General features: G+C 37.6%; 1 long non-coding RNA gene and 1 other non-coding gene across 2 annotated transcripts in view; one reads left to right on the plus strand and one right to left on the minus strand.

The window, feature by feature from the left end:
* The window catches only part of LOC145518265 (uncharacterized), a 96,488-nt gene that overhangs the window by 28,525 nt on the left and 54,629 nt on the right, over positions 1 to 13,334 (minus strand). The window lies entirely within an intron of this gene.
* TRNAC-ACA (transfer RNA cysteine (anticodon ACA)) lies at positions 10,618 to 10,689 on the plus strand. Its single transcript has one exon. It is a non-coding gene; the product is annotated as a tRNA-Cys (tRNA).

Raw genomic sequence — 13,334 nt, forward strand, 5'->3', positions numbered from 1 at the left:
GATGCCATGATCTTAGTTTTCTGAACGTTGAGCTTTAAGCCAACTTTTTCACTCTCCTCTTTCACTTTCATCAAGAGGCTCTTTAGTTCTTCTTCACTTTCTTCCATAAGGGTGGTGTCATCTGCATATCTGAGGCTATTGATATTTCTCCCGGCAATCTTGATTTCAGCTTGTGCTTCATCCAGCCCAGCGTTTCTCATGATGTACTCTGCATATAAGTTAAATAAACAGGGTGACAATATACAGCCTTGACGTACTCCTTTTCCTATTTGGAACCAGTCTGTTGTTCCATGTCCAGTTCTAACTATTGCTTCTTGACCTGCACACAGATTTCTCAGGAGACAGGTCAGGTGGTCTGGTATTTTCATATCTTGAAGAATTTTACAGTTTGTTGTGATCTACACAGTCAAAGGCTTTGGCATAGTCAATAAAGCGGAAGCAGATGTTTTTCTGGAACTCTCTTGCTTTTTCGATGATGCAGTGGATATTGGCAATTTAATTTCTGGTTTCTCTGCCTTTTCAAAATCCAGCTTGAACATCTGGAAGTTCATGGTTCACATACTGTTGAAGCCTTGCTTGGAGAATTTTGAACATTACTTTGCAAGCCTGTGAGATGAGTGCAATTGTGCAATAGTTTGAATATTCTTTGGCATTGCCTTTCTTTGGGATTGGAATGAAAACTGACCTTTTTTCAGTCCTGTGGCCACTGCTGAGTTTTCCAGATTTACTGGCTTATTGAGTGCAGCACTTTCACAGCATCATCTTTTAGGATTTGAAATAGCTCAACTGGAATTCCATCACCTCCGCTAGCTTTGTTCATAGTGATGCTTCCTCAGGCCCACTTTTCTTTGCATTCCAGATGTCTGGCTCTAGGTGAGTGATCACACCATTGTGATTATCTGGGTCGTGAAGATCTTTTTTGTATAGTTCTTCTGTGTATTTTTGCCACCTCTTTTTTTTAATATATTACCTTTGACTGTGTGGATCACAACAAACTGTGGAACATTCTTAAAGAGATGGGAACATCAGACCACCTTACCTGCCTCCTTGTACACGATGAACTATTTTTAATGCTAACCATGAAATTAAGCAAATAACGTTAGTGGTCAGGAATGATAATGAAAATTGTTACTGCTCTTTATAAATATATTTTACTTATATATAATTATGACCATAAAAACATGAAAAGTAGAATAAATACAACCATACTGAAATAAAAAAATATGGGCTGATATTTTAAAATTACATTTATTCATGTTTTGAAACAAATACATAAATATTTATAACTACATATTGGTCTGTTACAGTAATAAATAACATTACTGTGCTTGTTTTCAATTTCTAACTTCCAAAAAATTAAAGTGACTTCATGGAAATGATTTTTCTTTGTGTATTCACTTTCAATAGAAAGCACAGTCAAATTTGTTCATACTTGATGGAAGAACAATTTTTATTAATTTTACTTTCAAATTTTTCTTTCACATGCAGTAATAATTATATAAATCATCATATAGTTCAAAGATAGTTTAAAGAGTTCCCATGCACCAACACCCATTTTCTCCTATTAACAAATTACTTTGTACATTTGTTACGGTTAGCAAACTAATATTTAAGCATTATTTTTAACTAAAGCACATACTTTATTCAAATTTCCTTATTTCTTTAAACTACTGTCCTTTGTTAGGAAAAGTTGTAAGCATAAGAATATTAGGGATACATCCATAAAACTCCTCATTTTACAATACATTCAGGAAGTTGCAAGACTGTCATGTCTGTTTAGATCAATTTTAGTGGCTTTCAAATGATATATTCACCAAAAATCATAATTTCTATATATAATTTGGAGAAGTTTGAGATCTGGTATTATATATTTATGAGATGGATGAAACTGGAGCCCATTATACAGAGTGAAGTAAGCCAGAAAGAAAAACAACAATACAGTATACTAATGCACATATATATGGAATTTGAAAGATGGTAACGATAACCCTATATGTGAGACAGAATAAGAGACACAGATGCATAGAACAATTTTATGGACTCTGAGGGAGAAGGTGAGGGTGGGACGTTCTGGGAGAATAGCATTGAAACATGTATATTATCATATGTGAAACAGAACACCATTCCATGTTCAATGCATGAGACAAGGGCTCAGGGCCGGGGCAATGGGATGACCCAGAGGGATGGGATGGGGAGGGAGGTGGGTGGGGGGTCCAGGAAGGGGAACACATGTAAACCCATGGCTGATTCATGTCAATGTATGGCAAAAACTATTACAATATTGTAAAGTAATTAGCCCCCAACTAAAATAAATAAATTTATAAAAAAAAAAAAAAGTCAATTTAAGTGGAACAAGATGGCAGAATAGGAAGACCCTGAGCTTACCTTCTTCTACAGATACACCAAAATTACAACTACTTACAGAAAAACAAGCTATGAGAATGACATGAATACTAGCATAGAAGATTCCCAACTAAAGAGAAAAAGAAAGAGACACAACAAGATAGGTAGAAGGAGTAGAGATGCATCTAGTCAGGACCCACATTCCGTGGTCAGTGACTCATAAATGGAAAGGATATCACAATTGCAAAGATCTTCCTTAAGGAATAAGGGATCCAAACTCCACATCAGCCTCCTCAACCCAAGAGTTCTGCACCAGGAAATGAACCCCCCAAAAAAATCAGGCTATGAAAACAAGAGGCCTACATGACAGCTATAGGAAACAGAAACTCTGCTTTTTTGCCTTTAATCAACAAAAATTTAATATTTCTCACTGCTCTAAAAATTATTTCTCATGGTTCTATGAATTGACTGGGTAATTTTAGCCTCAGCTGGCTCAGTTGGGACTGGAAGATCTAAAAGTTCCCTACAGTCACAGGTCTAGCAGTTGGCTCAATGACCAGGCATCCCTCATCTTCCAGTGGGCTAGCCCAGCTCCTCCCCACAGAGTTGACTGCAGAGTTCCCAACAGCAAGAGACAAGAAGCCCCAATGCACAAGTACTTTTCAAACCTTTACTTTCATCATGTTTGCTAGCATCTAACATGCCAAAGCCACTCACATGGCTAGTTTCAACTTTGAGAACTGGAGAAATGGCCTTCACTTCTATTTTTTTTTTTTTTTTTGCTCTTGAATGTAAATTTGTTTTACATTTTTAGTTATCAGTATACAAGGTGGAAACCCACTGTTGTTTGGGAGACCCCCACTCTTACATGCATGTGTGCTAAGTTGTGTCTGACTTTTGTGATCCTATGAACCATAACCTGCCAGGATTCTTTGTCCGTGGGATTCTCCAGGCAAGAATACTGGAGTGGGCTGCCAAGGAAGCATGCAAAAATTTCACACACTTTGAGTCCTACAGCAGAAGAAAGTGGTCAGAGCAACTTTGCTTAAGAGCCTCCCACAGAGGCAAGAGGCAATGAGACAGCCGCTAGGGACTGAGGCAATAGTGGCAGCCATTTTGGGGACCATAGATTCTTTTTATTTCTTTTGCTAGCCTGAATGCTATGGCTAAGTTCTCCAATCTTCATAAATTTACTGAGATTGTTTTGTGACCTCTCATGGAAAATATTTTGTGTACACTTGAAAAGAATATGTATTCTGCTATTTTTGGAAGGAATGTTCTATACATATAACTATTAAGTTCATCTTGTCTAATTTATCGTTAAGGCCAATGTATCCTTTTTGATTTTCTGTCAAGATTATCTGTCTACTGATGTAAGTGAGATGGTAAAATTTCCTACTGTTGTATTTCTGTCAATTTCTTCCTTTCTGTATGCTAATAAGATTTTAATAACAAAAGGGTCTTGCATTTTTATACATAAATGATACATTTTTATACATAAATGATGAACCATCTGAGAAAGAAATTGAGAAAACAATTCCCTTTACAATTGCATAAATATATTTAAAAAACCTGGGAATAAATCTTAGCAAAACGTTGCAGCATTATTTACAATAGCCATGTTATGAAAGCAACATGTGTCTATTGATAAATGAATGGATAAAGAAGATGTGCTATATATAGTGGAATATTACTCAGCCATAGAAATGGAATTTACAACAACATGGAAGGTGGTAGGGGGCATTATGCTAAGTGAAATAAGTCACACGAAGAAAGACAAATACCATATTTTATCACTTATATATGGATTCAAATACAGAAAACAAATAGATAAATTTAAAAAAATGAAAATAGATTCATAGACACAGAGAAAATATAGGTGGTTGCCAGAGGGATGAGGGTGGGGATATGGGCAAAATAGGTGAGTAGAATTAAGCAGTACAAATGTCCAGTCATAAAATAAATGTCATGGGGATGTAATATACAGCATTAGCATTATGGCCAGTAATACTGGAATAACTTTGTATGTTCAATCACTATGCTGTATGCCTGAATTTAATATAATATGGTACAAAATATTTTTGGGGGGCGGGCTCCAAAATCACTGGATGAGGATGCACCCATAAAATTAAAAGGCGCTTATTCCTTGGCAGGAAAGTTATAACCAGCCTAGACTGCATATTAAAAAGCAGAGACATTACTTTGTCAACAAAGGTCCGTCTAGTCAAGGCTATGGTTTTTCCAATAGTCATGTATGGATGTGAGAATTGGACTATAAAGAAAGCTGAGTGCCGAAGAATTGATGCTTTTGAATTGTGGTGTTAGAGAAGACTCTTGAGATTCCCTTGGACTGCAAGGAGATCCAACCAGTCCATCCTAAAGGAGATTAGTCCTGGGTGTTCATTGGAAGGACTGATGTTGAAGCTGAAATTCCAATACTTTGGCCACCTGATGTGAAGAGCTGACTCATTTGAAAAGCCCTTGATGCTGGGAAAGATTGAGGGCAGGAGGAGAAGGGGATGACAGAGGATGAGATGGTTGGATGGCATCACCGACACGATGGACGTGAGTTTGAGTAAACTCTGGGAGTTGGTGATGGACAGAGAGGCCTGGTGTGCTGTGATTCATGGGGTCAAAGAGTTGGACACTATTATTCCAAGTATGCATATTTGGGAGCTGATGGTTATATTTTAATTTCTTCAAATTAACTTCTATGTAAAACACGGGGTCGCAAACAGTCAGACGCGACTGAGAGATTTCACTTTCACTTTTCAAAACACAATACTTATTAAAAAGATAAGTAATACAAATATGTCAACTTTTACCTTCCTCATTCAACAGTAAAAAAGACAATTGTTTAGATTTAGAACTTAGAGCAATAAAAAAACTTTTTTTCCCCTAAGAAAGAGTATTGTATCTCTTACATTGTTTAGAATTGCTAGCTGAAACAGACAAAACATTTAGTTGACTTTAGTAGTATCTTTAAATCTACAGACAATCCTCTTTCCCATCATTGACTGTGCTTCTCTAACCATCCACAGATCTACACTTGGTATATCACTGGGTATGTCAGTCTTCATAGCACCTTAGATACCAATCTTAGCTTCTTTCAACTGTTTTCTTAGGACATCCAGTTACTCCAATCCAAAAAAGCATTTCCCCCACTTTTTTATTTTAGTATAATAGACCAATGAAATTGTAAAATATTTGAAATGTACAGTGCTATGATTTGATATACATATATATTATAAAAGGATTAATTCCATTAAGTTAGTTAATACATCCATAATCTCATATATTTATCGGATTTTGTGGTATGTGAGAACGTTTACGTTCTACCCTCTTAGCAAATTTCAGTTATACAGAAACAGTTATTAACTATAGTCATATTTTATGTTAGATCCTCAGAGTTTTTCATCTTATAGCTTAAAGTTTGTATTTTTTATTAGCCTCTCCCTACTTCCCCCACCACTCCTAACTCCTGCCAGTCACTCTTCCATTTCAATGAGTTCACACTATTTTTTTACATTCCTCAGATAATTGATACCATGGGGTATTTGCCTTTTTCCATCTGGCTTGTTTAACTTACTGTAACAGTCTTCAGGCTTATCTATGTCATTGCAAATGATAGGATTTTCCTCTTTTTTAAGGCTGAATAAAATTCCTCTATCAAATTTTAGATGTACTGATGATGTGATGTATTAAGGGTGGGCTTGCACAGTTTGATCTGTTGGTGCCAAGGCTGTCATTGCCCCATCCACCCATCTTTAACCTTTCTCAGAAGCAACAAACAAATTCCTATCTTCCTTTGTCACTGCCTGCATGGCAATGCCACTCACCATCCCCCAACCCCTCCACTGCCAAGGTTATTACTGATTGTTTTAACACATATGTGTTCCTCCATCAAACAATTCTACTAGGGACTGCCAAGAAAATGTCATTTTGTCTATTTTGTTACATAAGTGATCAGATTATATGTAATTTTTTTCAAAGAGTAGTTCATTTTTCGCAGAGGATTTTAGTTTTGAGAATATAATGTATTGGTAGTCATCATTAGTCAAGCTCATGACCTGTAGCTAGAAAAACAAACACTAAGAAGCAAATTGGTTTCTCATTTCTAAAAAGACTCACTGGAAGCTTAATTTCACAGCATGTCCCAGGCACTTACAAACTATTACACTTAAGGTTTTGTCATTGATTAAGCCCCTTTATTAACATTTTGAAGAAAGTAAAGGAAAGGCAAGAATTATTTTATATATATATTTGCATATTTGTAAGCGGTTATTAATAAATGCTTGGCTGTCTTTTCCTTTTAACCAGACTGCATACATTTTATGTGAAACTTTCCCTCATAGTTATTGCTTCTAAAATTTTAATGATGCCTCTTGCTTTTTTCTAACTTTTCTACATTTAACAATCTTTGTAGTTATTTGATTAGCTATGACTAAATGGTAAACCTATACACAAATATTTTTACAACTTGTAACATTTAATAACTATATTTTGATTTTAATTGCATTAATTTAGTGGATTGTAATTTGATATAAGTACATTAAGTGTCTTCCATGCTAACGTTTGGGTTATTTCCTATATACAACCCATTTCCTTTCACTGGAAGCTGAACAGGATTTTTCTATTTTTGTTTTTATTTTTACTGTTCCCCAAGGCTTTTTCACTTGTGTTTTTCTTGGGTAGGAAACATCTTGCCATGAAATATTTGAGCCATGACTAAAGTAAACCCACATGCTACTTGTTAAATGAGTTTTTTAATGAAGTGTTTGGTTAACATGCAACAAAGACAATTTCTAACACGTTGTTCCACAGCCCAATGTCTAGAATTATCATAGAGAAATATAATTCTAGAAACACATTTTATATTTATTATTTGATTTATCACACAGTTGATCTCAGGAGTTGGTGGTAACAGTCAATGAAATACTATGCTTTAGGGAGAAGGTAAATAATGTTATTTGAATGCATTTGCTAGTTTTGTGTTTTACATAAAATATTTTGTTATATTCTTTCAGCTTTCATAAGCAATGAGGATGTTGGGGTTTATAGATGGTCAAAATCTTGGCCCAGATCATGTTAGTAAGTGGTAATGCTCCTTTCCCCAACTGCTCAAATTGATTCTTTTCTGATTTTTGCAGAACCCATGAATGATTAAAAATCATGAAATACTATGCTTTAGAAAGAAGGGAAATATTTTTTGAATCCATTTGTGAGTTTTGTATTTTGCATAAAATATTTCATGATTAAAAATTTCAAGATAGTTACAAAGGGGACTAAACTCAGGCCCATCTGAATGCGGAACCATGGATGACTGCAGTGGTTACACTCTCATGAAGCTGGCCCAGCTTGTGAACTTTGAGATGTGTCACTAATCGGCTGGAAATGGTTGACTTTCTCAAGGAAAAGTTGAAACTGAGACCTCAACAATTCAATGCACTTCATTTAAATCTAACAAAGACAAGTACCCAACTCACATTTGGGTTACACCTGTATTAGGACAAGGCTGTGGTCCAGATGGGTCATGGTGGAGAGGTCTGACAGAATGTGGTCCACTGGAGAAGGGCATGGCAAACCACTTCAGTATTCTTGCCTTGAGAAACCCATGAACAGTATGAAAAGGCAAACAGATAGGACATTGAAAGATGAACTCCCCAGGTCGCTAGGTGCCCAATATGCTACTGGAGATCAGTGGAGAAATAACTCCAGAAAGAATGATGGGATGGAGCCAAAGCAAAAACAATACCCAGCTGTGGATGTGACTGGTGATAGAAGCAAAGTCCGATGCTGTAAAGAGCAATATAGCATAGGAACCTGGAATGTTAGGTCCATGAATCAAGGCAAATTGGAAGTGGTCAAACAGCATTTGGCAAGAGTGAACGTCTACATTCTAGGAATCAGTGAACTAAGATGGACTGGATTGGGTGAATTTAACTCAGATGACCATTATATCTACTACTGTGGGCAGGAATCCCTTAGAAGAAATGGAGTAGCCATCATGGTCAACAAAAGAGTCCGAAATGGAGTACTTGGATGCAATCTCAAAGACGACAGAATGATCTCTGTTCGTTTCCAAGGCAAACCATTCAATATCACGGTAATCCAAGTCTATGCCCCGGTCAGTAATGCTGAAGAAGCTGAACTTGAACGGTTCTATGAAGACCTATAAGACCTTTTAGAACTAACACCGAAAAAAGATGTCCTTTTCATTATAGGGGACTGGAATGCAAACATAGGAAGTCAGGAAACACCTGGCGTAACAGGCAAATTTGGCCTTGGAGTACAGAATGAAGCAGGGCAAAGGCTAATAGAGTTCTGCCAAGAGAACGCACTGGTCATAGCAAACACCCTCTTCCAACAACACAAGAGAAGACTCTACACATGGACATCACCAGATGGTCAACACCGAAATCAGATTGATTATGTTCTTTGCAGCCAAAGATGGAGAAGCTCTATACAGGCAGCAAAAACAAGACTGGGAGCTGAACGTGGCTCAGATCATGAACTCCTTATTGTCAAATTCAGACTGAAATTGAAGAAAGTAGGGAAAACCACTAGACCATTCAGGTATGACCTAAATCAAATCCCTTATGATTATACAGTGTAAGTGACAAATAGATTTAAGGGACTAGATCTGATAGACAGAGGGCCTGATGAACTATGGACAAAAAAGCAAAATGGCTGTCTGAGGAGGCCTTACAAATAGCTGGGAAAAGAAGAGAAGTGAAAAGCGAAGGAGAAAAGGAAAGATATTGCCATCTGAATGCAGAGTTCCAAAGAATAGCAAGGAGAGATAAGAAAGCCTTCCTCAGCAATCAGTGCAAAGAAATAGAGGAAAACAACAGAATGGGAAAGACTAGAGGTCTCTTCAAGAAAATTAGAGATACCAAGGGAACATTTCATGCAAAGATGGGCTCGATAAAGGACAGAAATGGTATGGACCTAACAGAAGCAGAAGATATTAAGAAGAGGTGGCAAGAATACACAGAAGAACTATACAAAAAAGATCTTCATGACCCAGATAATCACGATGGTGTGATCACTCTCCTAGAGCCAGACATCTGGAATGTGAAGTCAAGTGGGCCTTAGAAAGCATCACTATGAACAAAGCTAGTGGAGGTGATGGAATTCCAGTTGAGCTATTTCAAATCCTAAAAGATGATGCTGTGAAAGTGCTGCACTCAATATGCCAGCAAATCTGGAAAACTCAGCAGTGGCCACAGGACTGGAAAAGGTCAGTTTTCGTTCTAATCCCAAAGAAAGGCAATGCCAAAGAATGCTCAAACTACCTCACAATTGCACTCATCTCACACACTAGTAAAGTAATGCTCAAAATTCTCCAAGCCAGGCTTCAGCAATATGTGAACCGTGAACTTCCAGATGTTCAAGCTGGTTTTAGAAAAGGCAGAGGAACCAGAGATCAAATTGCCAATATCTGCTGGATCATCAAAAAAGCAAGAGAGTTCCAGAAAAACATCTATTTCTGCTTTATTGACTATGCCAAAGCCTTTGACTGTGTGGATCACAATAAACTGTGGAAAATTCTGAAAGAGATGGGAATACCAGATTATCTGACCTGTCTCTTGAGAAACCTGTATGCAGGTCAGGAAGCAACATTAGAACTGGACATGGAACAACAGACTGGTTCCAAATAGGAAAAGGAGTACGTCAAGGCTGTATATTGTCACCTTGCTTATTTAACTTACACGCAGAGTACATCATGAGAAAGGCTGGGCTGGAAGAAACACAAGCGGGAATCAAGATTGCCGGGAGAAATATCAATAACCTCAGATATGCAGATGACACCACCCTTATGGCAGAAAGTTAATACGTGAACCGTGAACTTCTGGGAGTTGGTGATGGACAGGGAGGCCTGGCGTGCTGCGATTCATGGGGTCACAAAGAGTCGGACACGACTGAGCGACTGAACTGAACTGAACTGTGTTAGGACAATCTTTGGCTACATTGTCTTTTGGAACAGCTTTAACACCTTTGCAATTCATATTGTGTCTTTGTCACATTTGATATTCGTCTTCTCCATCCTGCATTAATATTGTCTTAGATCAGGCTTCCATGCATAGCAAGGTACCATAGTCTAGGTGGCTTTAAATAACAGAAATTTAATTCTCACAGTTCTAGAGTATAAATGTCTAAGATTATGGTGTTGGCTACTTGATTCCTGATGAAAACTCTCTTCCTGCTTTATAGATGCCACCTTCTTGCTCTAACATCATATGATCTTTCCTTTGTGCATTTCTTATGACTTCCCTGGTGGCTCAGATGGTAAGGTGTCTGCCTACAACGCAGGAGACCCAGGTTCAATCCCTGGGTTGGGAAGATCTCCTGAAGAAGGAAATGGCAACCCACTCCAGTATTCTTGCCTGGAAAACCCCATGGACGGAGGAACCTGGTAGGCTACAGTCCATGGGGTCACAAAGAGTCGGACACGACTGAACGACTTCACTTTCACTTGTGCATACAAATGGGAAGAGAAACAGAGAGATAGAAGTAGAGAGAGGGGCACTTTTCCTCTTTAGACAAAGTCATCAATTCTATCCTATTAAGATCTAATCCTCATGACCTCATTTAATCTTAATTACCTCCCTAAAAGCCTTATCACCAAATATGATTATATTGGAGGGGATGGTGGCTAGGGCTTCAACATATAATATTTTTTGGCAGGGGACAAAATTCAGTCTATAGCAAGTTTACATTTTAAAATCCCAAGTGATGGATTTCTTATTTATCCATATTCCACTTGATGTTATTTTATTTGGCCCATCTTTCTAACTGGCTGTAACACTTTGGGGTTTTATTTCATGAAGTAGACACTTGCATAGCTGTATTGCCATCTCATGCCCCTACACTCTTTAGGAAACCCTATCTTCACATGGAAAATCTGATGGACTCCAAAATTTGTCCCCTCCACCAACCCCAATCTATGAAGACGGTAACAGGAATAAAGTGTCCTTTCATTTGTCTAGATTTACCTCATTGAAAGGCAGTTTGGACTATAATAGTGGTATTTTCCTGTATCAGAATAATTGTCTCTACAGCAGAAGAACTGGTTGTGCTTCATCTATTGTAAGGAGTTGACACTGGAAATCTGCTGTTCAGTTCTTGATGCTACACTTAGAGGGACATTGATTCACTGGTGTCTGGCCAATAGGGATGGTTAGTGGTTTTGGGAGCATGATCGATGAGGAACAGTTGAAATTCTTAGGAGAAAAGAAGATGTGGGGGACATGTATCTGATTTTAAATGTTTAAAGGCCTAGCATATGAAAGAGGAATTAGCGTCATCCCAAGTGCCTTCAGAAAACAGAGCTAGTATTAATGGAGAGATATGAGAGGAAGGCAAATTAGTTTATGAGGAAGAACCTTTAAACAACCAGAGCTGTGCAGAAGGGGTTAGGGGGGCGATTCCTCTGAATCATGAAATAGGAAGCTTTTCTTCATTGATAATATTCAATCAGGGGAAGAATATTTTATACCAGGGTCATTGTGCAAGACTGAATTTGTCCTAGGGCAGGAGAATTGTGTTTAAATAGTAGGGAATGATTCTTAAATTGTGAAGCACCCTCTGGTGCTCTGAGAAGGCTGATTTTCTGTTATAAAGTGCTATGTCAGGATTTCCCTGGTGGTCCAGTGGTTAAGACTTCCCCTTTCAATGCAAGGAGTGTGGGTTTGATCCCTGGCTGGGGAGTTAGGATCCCACATACCTTGTGGCCAAAACATAAAACATAAGCAATATTGTAAAAAATTCAATAAAGTCTTTAAAAAATGGTTCACATAAAAATATTAAAAAAATAAAATGCTGTGTCAAGGAATGCATACTGTCTGTATCCATTTTCTAGGTATGCCATAACCAAGTATTTAAAACTAGGTGGTATTGAACAACAGAAATTTATTGTTTCAAATTTCTACAGGTTAGAAGTTCAAACTCCAGATGTTGGCAGGGACAGATTTTTTCTGAAACCTATAGGGGAAAAAAATCTTTCCTTGACTCTTCCTAGTTTCTGAATGCCATCAGTCCTTGGCATTCTCTGGCTTGCAGTTCATTGCTTCAGTCTTTGCCTCTGTTGTCACATGGCATTCTTCATCTCATAATGATACCAGTCATGTTTGATTAGGACTCATTCTAATGATTTCAACTTAACATCTACTAAAACCCTCTTTCTAGATAAGGTCATGTTGACAGGTACCAGAGCTTATGACTTCAACATATTCTTTCGGAGGACACATTTTAACCCTTAACAGCATCCCCAGGAGGTTGATACATTGCACTTTCATACTGTCTCTGTCCCTGCCATGCTCAATCATCTAAGCAAATCAATTTACCTCTTGGCACTTCAGTTATGCTTCTGTAAAACGAGAGCAGTAACTTTCTGTAGCCAACCAACAGAGTCTGATGTAACTATGTGAAGTGTTGAAACATGGACATGTGTTCTCAGAAACCCTCATATATAGACATGTTTATTTTAACCTTCTTATTATACGTGCATCTCTAAATGATAACTTTTTTTCCCTTGAACATAATTAAGGAATGCAGTGCTTAATCTCTAACAGATACAAAAAGATCAAGAACACTGACTACAAAAGGCCAAAAGGCAGAGTCTGCAATAAGAACATGAGAAACAGCACAGCTTTATTTCATTTTGGAGGAATCTGAGAAAATGAACTAACTTAGTCAATACAATCTCCCCAGTCCACAGAAGGAAGAGGAAAACACGAGACCTATTTTGGGAATTTATTCTGAGATTTATGATCTAATTTTTTCACCATGACAGTCACTTTGTTCTCACAACATCTTATTGAAAGACTTTCTGGTGACCTAAATCTGCCATTTACTTTTAAAAGACCATATTTTCCATCCTGTCCTTGATTTTCAGCTGCTCTTTGTGCTCATTGTTGACTACCATAAGTGAAAATTTGGAGAGGTGGCAACATACTTGCAAACAAAGGGGCTGAATGGTCTGGCAT

Source organism: Giraffa tippelskirchi, chromosome 8, assembly GCF_054371585.1.
Source record: "Giraffa tippelskirchi isolate mGirTip1 chromosome 8, T2T-mGirTip1v1.2.pri, whole genome shotgun sequence".
NCBI classification, from domain to species: Eukaryota; Metazoa; Chordata; class Mammalia; order Artiodactyla; family Giraffidae; genus Giraffa; species Giraffa tippelskirchi.